General features: G+C 40.3%; 1 protein-coding gene and 1 long non-coding RNA gene across 5 annotated transcripts in view; one reads left to right on the forward strand and one right to left on the reverse strand.

Annotated features, from left to right (window-relative positions):
* LOC146557507 (B-cell lymphoma/leukemia 11B-like) overlaps nt 1-16,179 on the forward strand; it is a 36,891-nt gene that overhangs the window by 8,906 nt on the left and 11,806 nt on the right. The gene's annotated exons all lie outside the window — the stretch shown is intronic.
* Nucleotides 11,399-13,581, reverse strand: LOC146557508 (uncharacterized). 2 transcript variants are annotated; one of them, XR_014888640.1, is made up of 4 exons: nt 13,433-13,581; nt 13,211-13,306; nt 11,998-12,104; nt 11,399-11,824 (listed from the first exon to the last, which is right to left on the reverse strand). It is a non-coding gene; the product is annotated as an uncharacterized LOC146557508 (long non-coding RNA). The 2 variants fall into 2 exon arrangements; XR_014888639.1 differs by having other exon boundaries at nt 13,211-13,581.

The raw sequence follows: 16,179 nt of genomic DNA on the forward strand, positions 1-16,179 counted from the left end.
CACACAAACATACACGGGCACGGGCACACACACACACACACACACACACACGCACACACACACACACACACACACACACACACGCACACACACGCACACACTTGCAGGCCTCAAGGACTTCTTCAGCTGAAACCAATTGTGAAAGAAGGTGATAGAGGAGCCGCCCCCAGAATGTGTGTGTCTATTTGTGTGTGCCTGTATTTTTTCCTTCTTCTTCTTCTTCTTTTTTTGAGTGCACCTCACGTGTCTGAACGTTTGTATAGAAATCCTGCAGCATATGAAGAGGTTAAGAAAGCTGATTAAAATTCATCTGTGTGCGTGGTGAGGAGAAGGGGATTAATAAAGCAGCAAGGCCGTTCATCTGGCTATGAGGGGAAGGGAAAGGCGGAGGGGTGGGGGGCAAGGCCTGGAGAGTGCCAGCGCCGGAGGGAAACCAATTCAAAGTTATCAGGAGAGAGACAGTCACCATCACACCCGAGAGCTGGGAAGGGTATCCAGGATTACACAGACTCCAGTAGAGTCAGAAAGGGCTGGTTAGAAGAGGGAAGATGGCTTCACTGTGAAAGTTACCGAGTAGAATTACATGCGAGATTATGCAGTTAATGCAGGAGCCGGTCAGCACAATGTTATATTGTTACGTCCTCGTGTAACAAGTGCTGTGACACACTAATTTATAATATATTTACACACATGTACAGTAGAAGCGACTGTGAACTGTGAAGTATTTGATCCCAAACTTGATGAGATTCAGTCACCACAGTTACAAACCAGGCAGGTGGTCAAAATACAGAGAGGCACTATTATGACCCTGAGTAAACCTCACTAAGTTTGTAACATTATTTTTTATTTTTTTTAAAGATTGTAGCGACCGAGCTGATATGTGAAACAGTATCTTACCCAATAACCTCACTATGACACTTTAGAGCTCCACTGGCTGCTGTCATTTGACAACCACACCATATTTACAGCGACTCTAACCTAAATTGGGTGAAAGACAAAACACAACTCCTATGAGAGAGAAGAACTGCAAAGACATGCATGCACGGTTAGTGAAACCATCAATGATGCACCACTATCACAGTAAAACAGGATGCTGCATCACATACAGACACCACAACGGCCAAATCAATGTCATTATGCGAGCAACGAGTACAGGGCTCACAACAATCAGTAACTTTTACAGACGCAGCAAAAAGGCAAAGACGCCAGGCGCAGAATAGCACACTCGGCCGTAGCAGCTGCACTGCCTAACTGCACACACACACACAGGCACACACACACACACACACACACGCAGAGTCAAAGGCACAGACAGGCCACTTGATCTGAACATCATACACGCCAGCAGCACCGATCTAATGTAAGCAATGACAATAACTCAAGCACAGCCAGTAACAGGCTGCTGTGTGCTTCTTTATTTCAGCACTGTGGACAGCGCGGGGTCATTTAAGCACAACCCGCCTTGCTTGCACCTAAAATACAATTTCTTATACGAAAAAAAGCAGTCGAACTTTACAAAGGCGTCTGAGATGATTCTCAGTGGAGGAGACATGAAGTCCATGCCATCTTATTTTTCTGAACAAACATACATGATCCCTGTTGTCTAAAGTAGGCTGCCACCTGTTTAGGCCTCTGTGTGTGCTGGATAAGTGTGTAAATCTTTGCTGAAAAGCACAACAGCTATAGTACGATGTGTTTTTGTGCAAAGACATGAAGATAGCTTTCAGATATCGTTCGTCATATGTCAGTGGAGTTGAAGAAGCTGTGAGGTCCTGGGCTAAATGGAGACAAAGCAGGCTTGCACCAGTGTTCAGGCTCTTAATGTTTACCACGTCGATTAAATTAGAGCTTCCTTTTGTCCAGAAACATGAATATATCGGTATTTTTCCTCTTTTCTGCCTGCATGGTTTACCTTCTCTCAGTCTCACCATGGCTAAGCGTCTCTCAGCAGTTCCATTAACTTCCACGTTTACTTGTTAGACCCACTGATATGTGCCCATTTTTCAGTACTGCCCTTTTCTGCAAGTGTCCCACCCTCCTTTCTATGTCCTTCTACTAAGCATGCTGTGCTATCTCTTTTACTAGTGTGCATTAAAAATATCTTTTGATAAAGGAAAAACAAATTCAGATTCTTCAGAACAACATCAAAGGATTGAAATGTAAAGTTTGACGTAACGCTACGTGGTTGGCAAACGTTACCTTTTCCTTTCATTCAAAAAGAGAACTGCTAGCAGGCAGCCCCTAAACCTCCTCCGCCTTTGTTTGTGAAGACTTGAAATCTGATTAATGTGATATTTAAATACAGTTTAAAATTTCTAAACCTTTCATATATTCTAAGCCTTACCTTATATACCGCCCACTTATGGATCGTAAAGGAACTTCAGACAGTAAAGGGAAACGAAGAATTTGTTACATACTGAAATAAATAAAATAAGTGAATAAAAAATAGATAAACTTTACTAGTTAAAGATTCTTAATGTAAAGATTTTTTTTTGTTAATAACGTGTGGAGTAACAGATACAAATTACAAAACAGCATTTGTCCTTATCAATTAAACACACTCCTTCCTGTTTAGTGAAACAATGTTGCATAAAGTTGCATCCAGCTGAATAAACTTACACTTTGAGTAAATTATTAAAATTTATATTTTGATGTATTTTCATATGTGCAATATTTTGCTATAAACTTTCAAAAACATTTGTTCTTGATTTAAAAATATACAGTCGTGACCAGCGTTGCACTGTGAATACATTTATATATCAAATATATTAGAAGAAAAAAAATTAGCAATGATACTTTTCATATTTTTTAAATATACTTTCAAAATACCCATCATTCAATGTGTCAGGCGTTACAGAGTTAAAGACTATTACAGGTTGCAGCTGCATGTACCACTATCACACAGATTGGTTAATATCTACTGACCACAAACCTGCGACAGCTTGTTTTTGATGTACCTGCTAATTTTAGTGTACAACGATGTTGTTTCCCTTTACTAAGACTTTACCCAGTAGTGGATAAAAAATCAATTACAAAATAACCAACCAGCACTGATAATAGCAAAAGCTTTTTTAACTGTCTAGTTTGTTCCCATTAGACTGAGTGTGAAGCATTGAGTAGCAACACGAGTGCAAAAATAGTGTTTTGAAAGCAAAAAAAAAAACAAAGATGCTATACATTTTACAGAGGTGCTGAGTGAATGTTTAAAGGAGGGGGGGTGAGTCAACCTGTTACAGCAGCAGTCAGTTAGTCATTCACACAGACAGTCTTATCACTAAGAGAACAGAACATGAAAGCACTCGAAGCCCCAAATGAAAGAAAGGAGGATGGCTTTGTTCAACACATTATACTGCCACTCAAGGCAGTCTCAAGTTTCAACCAAATTGGATTACATTATTAGGTCTAATTACGTCCAGTGTGTTAGCAGCTCTCACATTTGTACACGCACACACTGTAAGGAAACATCGCATTGGCTTACACGTGGTATCGAGGAAGTTTGGGGTGCGCAACCAGATGCACGCAAATATTTGCAGCACAGGAGTCGACACAAAACACACAGGTAAATTAGAGTGTGTATCTGACTTGCGGGAAGATGAAATAAGCTTTAATGTAAGCATGCTGATAATGCATGAAATGCCTGGGCCGTCCCTGCATATCTAACATTATTAACCCTCTGCCTTCCTCCCCCCGGTCCTGGATTTATTTTTTTTTACTCCTCACCTGGCTGTGTTTTATAACATCCTGTCTGGCCTCTTTGTCTGTCAGCTTCCTTGCTTAAACTGCAATCATGCTGCAAGGCTAGCAGATTCAACCCCAAAAGCTGCACGCAGACACACACAAACACACGCGTGCACACACACATGCACGCAAGCAAATGCATACTCGACGGCGTAGATGAAAAATGGCCCTTCTGTGCCCTGTTTGTATTTTTTCCAGAGTTTCTCTTGCTGATGCATGCACTATGTGTGCATGTGTGTGTCAGAGCTTTGTCAGACTATGTTAATATGCGTGCGTGTGTGCCTGGGATGAATTTGTATATGTGTATGTGTGGGTGAAGAATGATGCGTGTCATCCAGAAAGCGAGAGGTTGTCGCAAGGGGAGTGTTAGTGTACTAAGACGACCCTGGCCCCGCTTTGAACTCCTCCTAGGACTGCTGTTGGGCCCCCTTGGAGCACTTTAAGACATCCAGCACAGACGGGTGAAGTCGCATCATGACAGCCTCTTTCTTTTTCTATCTCATTCTCTACCGCGCGCGCAAACACGTTGCGAGGAGCTCAAAGTAAATATTTCATGAGGTGATGTGAACGACAGTGACATCCTCAAACGTCTTTCTGTGTTTCTCTCTTCGGCCCACCTCTGATCCCCCTGCTTTCGCTTTAGTGGGCATGTCACTACACTGAGATAAAGATTTCGCGCTGCTTTTTTTTTTCTCCTTCTTTTTTCTTCTTCTTCACAAACTCAATACGATACCGATACTTCTTTTCTTAACTGAGCCAAAGTAGCGCTGGATTCATGATCAAAGAATTCAAATGAGGCACCCGCCACTCTAGAACCGTCACACCTACATTTTCTGCAGGTGCAAAAACACGCAGAGGCATTTTAACGTAAAACACGTCTTTTTTAGTCCTAATGAAACGGGGATTTTTTTTTACGTTTTCTATTTTTTTTTACCTGAAATGAGTCATTATGGTTTCTAGATAAAGGCCTGTGGAGTAACCTACAAAAGCAACACTGACCTTTGCTATCAAAGAGGTCAAATCTGCCACAAAATAACGGTGACATTCCTGTTTCCACACCTCTACATTAGATTTGAAGGTGTCCCTCTCCTCTCTCCTCTTCTTTCCTCTCTCTGTTTCTCCCTCCCCACCCTGATTTTTTTCTTCTTTTTTTTTGCCCCACCACCCAATGTTCCTTTAATCACCTGGCTTGCTCTCATTTCCATATTAAATAGGCTTTAATCATGAAAAGCAATCAGGCTTTTGCATATTCATACCTTCCCCTGTTCGCCGGCTTCCCTGTCTCGCTCCAGTGCCAAGCAGCCAGTAATCAGTAGGCAGGCGGCGTAATGCCATAGCCCCGGCCCATCGCATGAAAACACACACACTGCGTGAGTTAGAAATAACTTCACATGCTACTTATGTATTATCTCTACTCCAAAAGAGAGAGAGAGGGAAAGCAGGAGAGAGAGAGAGAGAGAGAGGGGTAAGAGATAAAAAAAGAAAGATGGCGAGACTGATCCCTGATTTGAGCTGCGAATATTTGTACAGAGGCTCAAGGAAAAGTCGATTTGCATAATGACTTTGTAGTTTTGCATTAATCACATTTGCATATGAAAATGCGTTAATTACTCCTGATGATTTTTTTTTCAACTTGCTTCATTTGATGTCCAAGCTCTGGGGTTGTGATTAGGGGTCACATGGTGGGAGTTGTGGAGGTAGCGTGTGTGTGTGTGTGTGTGTGTGTCTTTTGCTGCGGTCTGAGTGTGTTTCTCTGTCCTTACATGAGTGTTTTGAATGCTTGCCAAGGAATTTATCTTGTGTCTGCTGTTAGGCATGTGCGTCTATTTTAATTTGTGTGTGTGTGTGTGTTTCCTAGTTTCTACGAGTGGCAAATATTTCCTTATTCCTCTGCAGGGGGAAAAAAAAACGGCGAACACTCCCTCCTCTATTTAAACACACAACACTGAGTAACACAAATTCACAGTATCAGTTGCATTAATAAATAAAACATGTTTGGCTCGGTTTTACATTTGAAACACTGAAGTCAATTGCAAAATACGTCCAGCACGTGCATAGAAAAGTATTTCTATTTTATGCAGTTTGGTCTGGAGAGTTGGCGCGCACGCTTTTGTTTGGTGCTTTTGCACAAAGCTGCACGTAAATCTTCTCAAGTCATCCTTTCTGCACAGCTACAGGCGGTTGCAGGCTGAAAGCAAAAATAATTGGCCACTTATTTATTTGCAATTTTCAGCTTCTAACATGTTAATGAAAGAGCGAGAAGCACGCTGGACTGTGTGTTTTCTAGGAGCTGCACATGCATAGTAATACTGAACCTGTGAAAACACAGCAAATGTAGTTCCTGCCTCAGCTTTAAATTTAGGTTAAAATAATTAAATCATTTGTGGTGGTTAAAATCTAATTTTTTTGCCTGTGTGTGTGTGTGTGTGTGTGTGTGTGTGTGTGTGCGTGCGCACAATTACCGTATGTGTTCCTGCCTGTGTATGGGCCCCTAGTGTTGTTGGCCCATAACACCGCGACTCAGACAGGACCACCCCAGGGGCCGTCTGACTCTGCTTGTGTCTGTCTGTCTGCTCTATGCAGCAGGGTCAACTAGGTCTATAAGCAAGCTGCTAAATGGCACAGCTGCACATGCACACTGCCACAGCATCCAACGCACACACACACACGCAGAGATTTCAAGAAACCATTTGCATGTGTGTGCAGGAAAGTAGAAACATAAACTGATAAGAGCCACACACACATAGAAAACATATGTGCATGCAAGAATTCATACAGGGACTCTCATCTTCCATTAAGGCCTGCATCTCCCACCAAACACGCACGCGGGCATACACACACGGCTTAAAGGCTCCCACATGAAGGCATCAAACACTCCAGAGCCGGCTTTATGGCACTCATATGGCAACAGATTTGATATTTTCCTACCACAGCGGGGGAATAAAACTCGCCACTAATTTGGACTGCGAGCGCCACCGCTAACTTTCAGCATGTGCTGACTGACTGTGTCTTCCAGATGTGTGGACTCTTTGCTCCTTAACGGCCTTACTGAAGAGGCATTAGGAACCTCACACCCCTGGTCCCTGCTCTATATATATGTGTACGTACGCACGGCGAGTGATGATGGCGCTTTGGGATTCCGACACAGGCGCAAGAGTTTGAGGGAAGTGAAGACCTTACGTTGTGCCAGTGGGAATCTGAATGTGTTTATGCTCTTTGTGTAAATAGCTATAATCAAGGTGTTTCCACCGCTGAACTTGAGCTACCCCTCGCTTCCCCTCGCTGGTGGTGACAATTGATAACAGGTGTGCTTTTATCAGTGATGGGCAATGTTGCAAATCTTTTAAAGAACCTACAGTACGTGCTTATAATTAAAGTATACACGTGCATGGACCTTAAATGGGAACTTGCACATAAACCTTCTCCCACTCTGGAAACACTTCTCGGAGAAACCTTCAAGTAAACATGCGGATAAAATCCTCACATGTGTGCTCAGCTATCGCGGAGACATTAGTGCGTAAACATATCATATGCCCCTTTCAGACATAAACGGGGAAATTTTCGCTCCCATTTTCCTATTGAAAAGTTGTGTGTGTTTGCCTTTGGGGGAGGAAAAGTGGGGCTAGCATTAGGTGTTTGTGAAAAGAAAAAGAGATGGTGCTTGTTAGCCAGTCAGACAGGGGTAATCCTACTTGCCACACCGCTGTTGTTCCTTTCCTCTTATCTTATTAGCGTCCTGCCTCTGATTGGGTGGGATGGTCGCGAGAAGAAAATAAGGAGACAGCGTTTATGTCGTTTTTTTTTTTTCCACCCCTTTTTTGCAGGCTGCTTCACCGCAAGAGATATTGGAAGCCTTTCATGGTGCAATTCCTTTTATTTCATCTACTTATTTGTCTTGAGCAATTATGCCGGGAGAGAACACTAGACACAGACAAACACGTGCTGAACGCGGGCTGCCTTTATGCTGGTCTACCACTTAAGTATAAATCAGGAGTGCTCCTAGAGCAATGCTGTGATATACATGCTACTAATACCGCCTTCTTCCTACACGCTACGCAATCAGCAACGATTTACTGTAAGCAGGAAAAAGGAGGGAAGGAAAAAGCATGGGTGCAAAGGTCACCGTCGCCTCTGTTTTTTACACTTTCATTTCTTTCAGTGTCAGTTTTCTTCACTTACCAAATCAGTCATCTGATTTCATTCACTCACTCAGATTTGAGATACAGATTTCTGGGTTGAATGGCTCCACCCCATTGCATGAGAAATGACTACTACAAAAAAAAAAACTTAAAAAAATAATAAAATAAAATATAAATTTTTTCTTTTTTACATTGTAAAAATTATCTCCATGTTAGAGACTTTTTTTGGTGAAGTCTGGAATTACCCAGACTACAGGGGACATTTAACGGACTGACATTTAATTTATTTCTTCAGCACTTTGAGCAAACACACCCTCTAGATGAAAGGTTCATAGTTGTCCTTCTGGCCTTATTCATTATCTTTTATTATTATGTTACCTTATAAAAACTGTGTTTCCATCTATAAGAATGGAGAAGAAACATCAGCTCTGGCCTGGTCTTTTTTTTCTTGGGATGAAAGAGGGCTTGCACTGTCATGTCCATAGATGGCATTGAAGACAGGGGAGTTAACTGCTCAAGGCTAAGGGGCTACACTCTCCCCGTATACTGGCTTAATTCATTCTTTTCCAGAAAGCCCTCTTGCATGTGCCGGTCTTTCCCAGAGCAAAACAGAGCAAGCCAAAATGAAATAAAGCCTAAGATGTTATCAGGGTGATTGGTGCCAGCGGAGCTTGTCTGGGCCTGTGGTCTGGCAGGGCAGTGCTGGCCTGTACCAGTGATTGTATATGTGTGTGTGTGTGAGTATAGGTGTGAGTGTGTTTATGTGTGTGTGTGTGTGTGTGTGTGTGTGTGTGTGTGTGTGTGTGTGTGTGTGTGTGTGTGTGTGTGTGTGTGTGTGTGTGTGAACGAGTGTGTGTGTGTCCTAGAGGCACTGGATAGATGAAAGCTTTCTTTAACCATAAGCTATGCAGGAGCCGTGCCAGGAGCAGGAAATGTATCAGCGTGATAAGAGACAGAGAGAAAAACGAAAAAGAGAAAGAAAGAAAGGAGAGAGGGAAAGAGGTCTGGAGCCAAACTCAGCCCTTCATAAAAATGTGTTAGGTGCACTGGCGACTAATGCTAAAAAAATTTGTGAGTGCAGACACACTGAAAATCACACAATCAGTAATGTGTGACTAGATAAAAGCCACTTGACACAGGATATATCCATGTATTAACGCTGCTTATTGGCTAGGAATAAAAAAAAGAAAGAAGGAAAGTCACTGTTAGCCCCTGTAGTAAGGTACCACTGATCGGGGACTTCAAGTGTGAACACCACCAAACACTCACAAAGCAAAACTGAACCTATTTAAGAGCACCAATAATACGTGAGACATTAGAAAATAATCACGTTATCACGGTAAAACTACGATGTAGTTATCAAACTTTTTGAAACCAGTCATTTATCTGTAAATTTTAAAAAAAAATCTTGAATTAAAAAAAATTGAAAATGAATTTTCTTTTTAAACTCTTTGAGAAATATTTGTTCTCATTTTGAATTTGATACCAGATTAGCAGAGGACTCCTCTGGACAACCCTCTGGAATTCCTTTGGACTGCTGCAGCTTTGAAAGAAACCTGTTTAATGATTCCTGATTGTGTTAAGATTTGAGCTGCTTAACAGATTCCATGATTTTTTCTCTCATAATGTGCCGAGTGTTTTCTGTGGGTGGCAGGAAAGGACGAACACTACTGTCGAGTTACGCTGTTGGAATGCATGCACGTGTGACTTGACATTTTCTTGCTGAAATAAGCAAGATCTTCTTTTTAAGAGATGCTATCAGGATATAAGATGCTTCAAACCCTCTATTTAAGAAGGAGTGACTTTTGCTGCTCCACAGCGGGTGGCTCCGCATGGCTTGTTTTGGCAGATTTCTACCCTTCGTGATGCAACCCCAGAGGGACGTACGATTCAGTATTAATGGGGCCTTCATGTTTGTGCAGGTTATCCAGTCCATGTCCAATAATGCAGTCATAAATCCCGTTATGTTTCTTTCACTTTTGCAGTTATTTCCACAACAAAATCATTGGATTTTTAATGCAGGAGCTGAAAATTACCCCATTTAGTAATGTGTGTAAACATATGTACACACATTTAGCAATCATAGATAATCTCTCTCTGGGATGTACTTTTTATACCTAATCATATTATTTATTTACCCTATTAATTGTGAGATAATCCACTAGGTGCTAACCTTTTCCTGCCGCATGCCAAAATCTTTTGAAAGATGCCATCAAATTTTAAAGCTTGTGAGTTTATATATTTTACAATCAAATTCCTCAGTTTCAGTATTTATCATGCTGTCATTTGTGAATCGATCACATTACCAGTTAAAATGTGTATTTTCAAAACTCAAAGAAATGCCAGTGAAGTGTGTCAAATACACGCTCCTGAATCCATTTAATATTTGTTCAGACATTTTACTGCCTAACATAAACCAAAACTCAAGTCAAAAAAGACTTAAAACAAAACACCACCCTGTCATGCTGCCCAAACACTGGCCAGCACATTTCTCAATTACATTCTGGTTAAAGTAAGTCATCTCTTTTCCGCTGACAGCACGGCCAATGCATTCAGCCTCTCCTGGGTTACAGGACAGGAAAAGTCTGAATTCTTGTGGAGGTTGAAAATACCTCAGAGCTTCTGCTGTCGTCACAGATATGGTGTAGGGCTGGGAAATACGGATCAAAAATCAGTCCTCTGCATTGTCAGTCTGAATGGTGATACAGGATATGTGAATCTCAGCATTTACTGCCAAAGTTAATGTGAGTGTTCACGAGCGAAAATCAATATCACAAAACATATTTATTTTTTGTTTTTTTGCCAGAAGCTTTTTCAATTTTCATTTTACATACGTCACCATCATTTTTTAAAATAACAACCACTTTACTTTGTTTTCACTCCTTTAGGCATAGTTTGGTTCCTTTGAAGTGGGGTAGTATGAGGTACTTATCTATAGTCAGTTTATTCCCTACAGCGAATGAACGGCACACAGAAGAGCTGCTTCTTAAAACTTACATCAATTTAGTGTGCACTATATTTAAGGGCATGTTTACCACAAACAGCCCATTTAACAAGCAGCTAAAGCTATTATATTGCTCTTGTCAAAGCCTCTAGATTCCACTAACAAAAGCTTGCAGAACATAGAGGTGCTGGGTCGTTGGGTTGTGAGATTCTTGTTCAGATTTATCGACTAAATCTTTGAAGAGAGCCACTGCTTTCTTGAGACCCATTTGGTATGTAAAGGCATGTGCAAATTAAAAACCTCCAGCCAGTGATATTGTTCACATTGGACAAAGAAGTCAATAGTCCCATGTGGTATGACATCAGTGAGTCTAAACAGGCACTATGGCAGCTGGCACGAGATCAAGAAGTCAAAAAACTATATTTAAAAAAAGGATTTAATGGTTTTGCTGTGGTGACATGAACCATTGTCGAGTCCTAGTGAGAAAAAGTCTAATTCTTCATGGTGTGTGTAGTGGGAAGAACCATTGTCAACTAACATGTTGTTAGCGTATGCCTTTAAACTCTGAATTGCTACTTATTGCACTGACTTTTGCTTTCCCACCATGCTGCAGGAAAAAAATTATGAGAGATGCAAAGGAAGGGGTAGAAGTTGGAGAGATACAAACGCTGGCATAGTTTTATGGGATAAACAGATCATCTCACCCAAATTTAATTTTAACCCTAATTTTAATTTGACACCTTATCCAGCCCTAGTGCAGTGACGAGATCCGCGTAGATTGACCGTCTCTGAAAACTCTACTTCAAGGTTCTTCTACAGAGACAGCCTTCATGGATCATCAGCAAACAGGTGGTGAGCTTAGCCTTGCCTTCAGCTTACCTCCACTGAGGCCTTCAGGGTGTTTCTCATCTTGTACCGTTCAAATCTTTCAAACTGTGGCAATAACAAGGTGGTGTGTGAAGGAGAATCAGTCCCTATTGTGTCCCAGTCTGGCATCGCAGACCTACACAGAAAAGAATAAAAACACCATATTATGCAGTGCAGATAAAATATTCTCCATTTAAAAATGACCATCCACCTACCTATTCTTCTTCTCAATCTCTTATCTTCTTCTCGCCTGGAAAAATTGCCCGTCAATCACAGAGCTGACACAGAAAGGCAATCATTTGTGCTCACCTTCACACCTACAGCCAATTTAGAACCTTCCATCCATGTCTTTGGACTGTGGGAGGAAGCTGGAGAACTCTACACCACTAAAACTCATCCTCTCATTGGCAGAGAACCTGCACAGAACACAGTCAGCAGGTCTGAATCATGCCTGTGTTGTTGTGAGGTGACAGGGCTAACCATACCTCCACCATGCTGCTGATGACCAACTAACGGTCAAGTATTCATCTACACATGGAATAACGCAATTAGATTTTACTGTTATAGTTTATAAACAGGTAAAGTAAACTTGAATAAATAGATAACTTTAACATAGTTTGTCAGGTGATTTTGAAAATTTGTGAGGAAATGCTTTTTATTTTCCATCTTCAATCTTTCAAAGAGAAATACAAGCAGATGATTAAAACATCCTGCCACAGAACAGATGTAGGCATCAAAGCCTCAATTAATGTGGGGTAAAACAAATCATTGTTCTATGTTAATATTTTGTCAAAGCTAAGGAAAAGAGACTGTTGCTGTTCTGCAATTCCATTTTTTTAAAACTGAGATTATGTCCCACTTTGCAGTAAGATATGTAAATGTTGCACATAACTGCTTAAATCCTGCAGAAAAAAATGTATGTACATATATATATATATATATATATATATATATATATATATATATATATATATATACGAAATCCGTGCAAACATTAGATTAGCTAGATAATACTTCCTAATAATATAGGATAATATAGGATAAAATGTTCCAGTTAGTCTCTGGCTACCTTTAACCTCCATGTAAAAATGGCCAACACCATTTTCAGAATTGTGTATTAGTATCTGTCCACTTACGCCCACTATTAGTGATTACATGGGCTAGATAATTATTTGAACAGATTAACCTTATTCAGCCTCTAATGCTCTGCTCTCTTTGTGTCTCCCCTCACCTGTGCTTAGCGACATATAAGCCCACACCTGTCATTTGTTCCTTCTGTTTTAGAATTGTTAGCTCTTAATTTGGTACAGATTAAAATCCTCTCGAAACCCTAAACACTGACCAGAGGATTGTCCAGGCTCCTGTTCTTCATGTTATCTGCCTAATAAAAGCTAGACTGACACCTCTTGCTACTTTTCTGCCATCTAATTACACAGAATATTAGTAGTTTAGCCTCTGTTAGCTTGCTGAATAGCATTAGCACTTAGCATTATTTACGAAGCCTTTGCTACTTAGACTTTACCTGAAATGTATCCATAAATGTCTTCTGCCAGCATTTTGAAACAGCTCGAGTGCAGTCTTTGTTCTCCACAACTGCAGGCTTTGTAAACTATCCTTTCTGGCAAGATAACATTTAGAATTTTTTACTCTGGAAAAAATGTTGTATGCACCTGAAATTTCTTAGCTTAGCAAAGTACCCAAGGTCAGCTAATCTACAGCACATCTATGTCTACTCTCTCCCTACCTGCAAAGGCTGCTGCTTATTGGAGCCAGTGGCAGAGTTATAGAATTATATTGAAAAGAAAAAAAACTCTACTCAGACATTCCTTATTGTTGTGAAGCAGCAACACCAAGATTTCTCATTTATGTAGTAACTTCCAGGAGGCCTTACCAAGATCGTCTATTTTGAGTTACTTTAGCACTACCAAAGATTACATCAGCTGCAATCTTCAGAAATTAATATTACATTTGACATAAATTACTTGTAAAATATTAGAGAGGAAAATATATAATATTACTTAAAATATAAAAAAGACAACATTATATTCATGTTATAAAAATGGAACAGTGATTTTGATATTGGCAAAATATAAGTTAAATCACAAAAGGCATGAATTAACTCTAGTCATGCTCGCAGAAATGATAGTACAATGTATTCAACATTAATAAAATGGGTTAGCAATGATTTAATACACTGAATTTCCACAAAATACTTTTAAAATGTTTGAAAAAAAATTAGTATCCTGTTTTGACTTGTCCTTGTGTCAGAAGAAGTCTTCGGTAGATTATGTGGTTTCGATGAACTGTAGTTATTTTTATTTTTTTCAGATCTTCGTGCTTACATTTTTTTTACATGAGGTAATTTGAGAGGCTTTGTTTTTAGACACAATGTGGGACAGGAGATGGTTTGACATACAGAGGCATTCTTCAGAACTGATAGGAGATAAAAAACAGAATTCCCCCTGGAGACATGACAGCTACAACTACAAATAACGTTTAGCATTTTGCTGCTGGCCTTTACTGGATCACAAGACATTATATAGCTGGGAGAGATGCATAAATACATGGGGGGGGCACAGAGGCTGATTGGTTTTAATTCATTTATTTGCATATAGAGACAGTAATAATGAAAATAAACTTTACTGATATCTTGTTTTTTGTGCGCAGTGGAGTGTAATTAATTTGATCTCAAGTATCAAACTCCAAATATTTTCCCTTTCTGTTGGTGAAAAGAGTACAAAACCTTCAATAAACTTTTACATTTACCAACCATCCATTTACACAATAGCTGATAAACTGAAATGTTTTAAGAAAAAAAAAGCAATTTTAAAACTATGTTGCAGTTTTTTCCACATTCCATGACCCTTTTATCTTTGAAGGCAAAAAATCTCAACATGTAGAGATTTGGAACATTTTTCCTTTAAAAAGAAGATCTTTAGAAAAAAAAATTTTTTTTCCGTACATGCTCACTCCTGTGCTGTAATGCTGGCATCAGTGCGTTTTTTCGTGATAAATCACAGTGATACACACGAGGTATACACAGTGGCATCTGTGGCTCAACATGCTGGTTAAGGGAATAGCATAACAGATCTCAAATCATCCCCTGTAGACGCCTGCATGCATGTGATGCTTCGGGGCCCTTTACGGTCACGTTTAATTGCATTTTGGGTAGTGCTAAGCATGATTTTTCAAACCCCAGGTTTAAATTTGTGAATTTTCCCAAATGTATCCAAGAAGTTCACAAAAAAAAATGCAAAGCACGAAGCCCTCAAAACGAACATCACCCAACTGAAAAATGGATGCTTTAGCTGAAAAAACAGCCCAACAAGATAACAGCAGAAGAAAAGGTAAACAGCCAAATGGAAACAAAGGGCAAATAAGGGCAAAGCAAACACCTCCGAAATGAGACGCGAACTGCTGTTTCCTGTTTGATAAAATGGCCGCATGTGACTATGATATGAGAGCGTGTTGGAAAACCCAACTATACCACAAATCTAAGAGAAGCCCGTCAGCTTTAAAGCTTTCTAAGTTATATCTCGTTTATTTAATCCATATGAGCTGAAGTGTGAAAATGACTGCCCAAGCTCCCCGTTTTTCCGCTGTGCTGAGTTTTTCTGTTAACCAAGTGCACAATTTCCTGGCTTTAGCCTCATATTTGATGAACAAATATGTACACTACCTTTCGACCCCGAGTTAGATAAGAAAAATGTAAATCTGTGGTCCAACTTTACCCCCCCGTAACACAACTTTAGTGAACTAGCACTAATTACATGCAATCGTTGTTGTAGTCTCTCTTGTTGCCTCTGCTTTGTTCCTGAAATAGGGGAACAGAATTGATCGTTTATATAGAAAAGGTGTTCATTAATAGTAACTCAGATCACGAAGGTCTTCTCCTTTGTGACATGCAAGAGGCGAGTTTTATAGTAAGGTAATTAGATTGGAAGGACTTGTGTTCCATTCAAGGCCATGCTGGTGTCTTCCTGTGGGCTGTTAGTTAAGCGGGACTGGCTTCTTGGCTCCAGTGGGCAGAAGCCAGCTGGGAATCATTACTACTGCTGAAAGAATATTTCACCCCTTCACAGAATGGTAGACCGAGATATACACACAATAACAAGGGGCGCATGCATGCAAACACATATAGGGCACATGGAATGCCACATAGATACACATACATCACAAAACCGAGGCACAGTAGCAACATTGCAAAAGATATGTCTGTCAATGCAGACGGCTCATCCTTGGGAGACATTTGCAAAAGGATGTGCTCTTTAATACAAGTCAGGACAAACACTACATTTCAGCATGTTCGCCATATTAAAGCTCACATTTTCACATCATTTTATAATGCCTACATTGTTTTAATTACGCACATTTCGCTCACATGTCACAAGTCAATTTGCTATTTAGCGCCGCTGAATAGCAAATTGGCTCTGTGGACAAAGTGTCCCTGTGGGTATAAGTGAAACTCATTTGGATGTAAAACCTCCAACG

This window comes from Mchenga conophoros, linkage group LG15 (assembly GCF_057382185.1).
Source record: "Mchenga conophoros isolate Kocher_MC1m ecotype Shallow Benthic linkage group LG15, M_conophoros_male_GT1.1, whole genome shotgun sequence".
NCBI lineage: Eukaryota > Metazoa > Chordata > Actinopteri > Cichliformes > Cichlidae > Mchenga > Mchenga conophoros.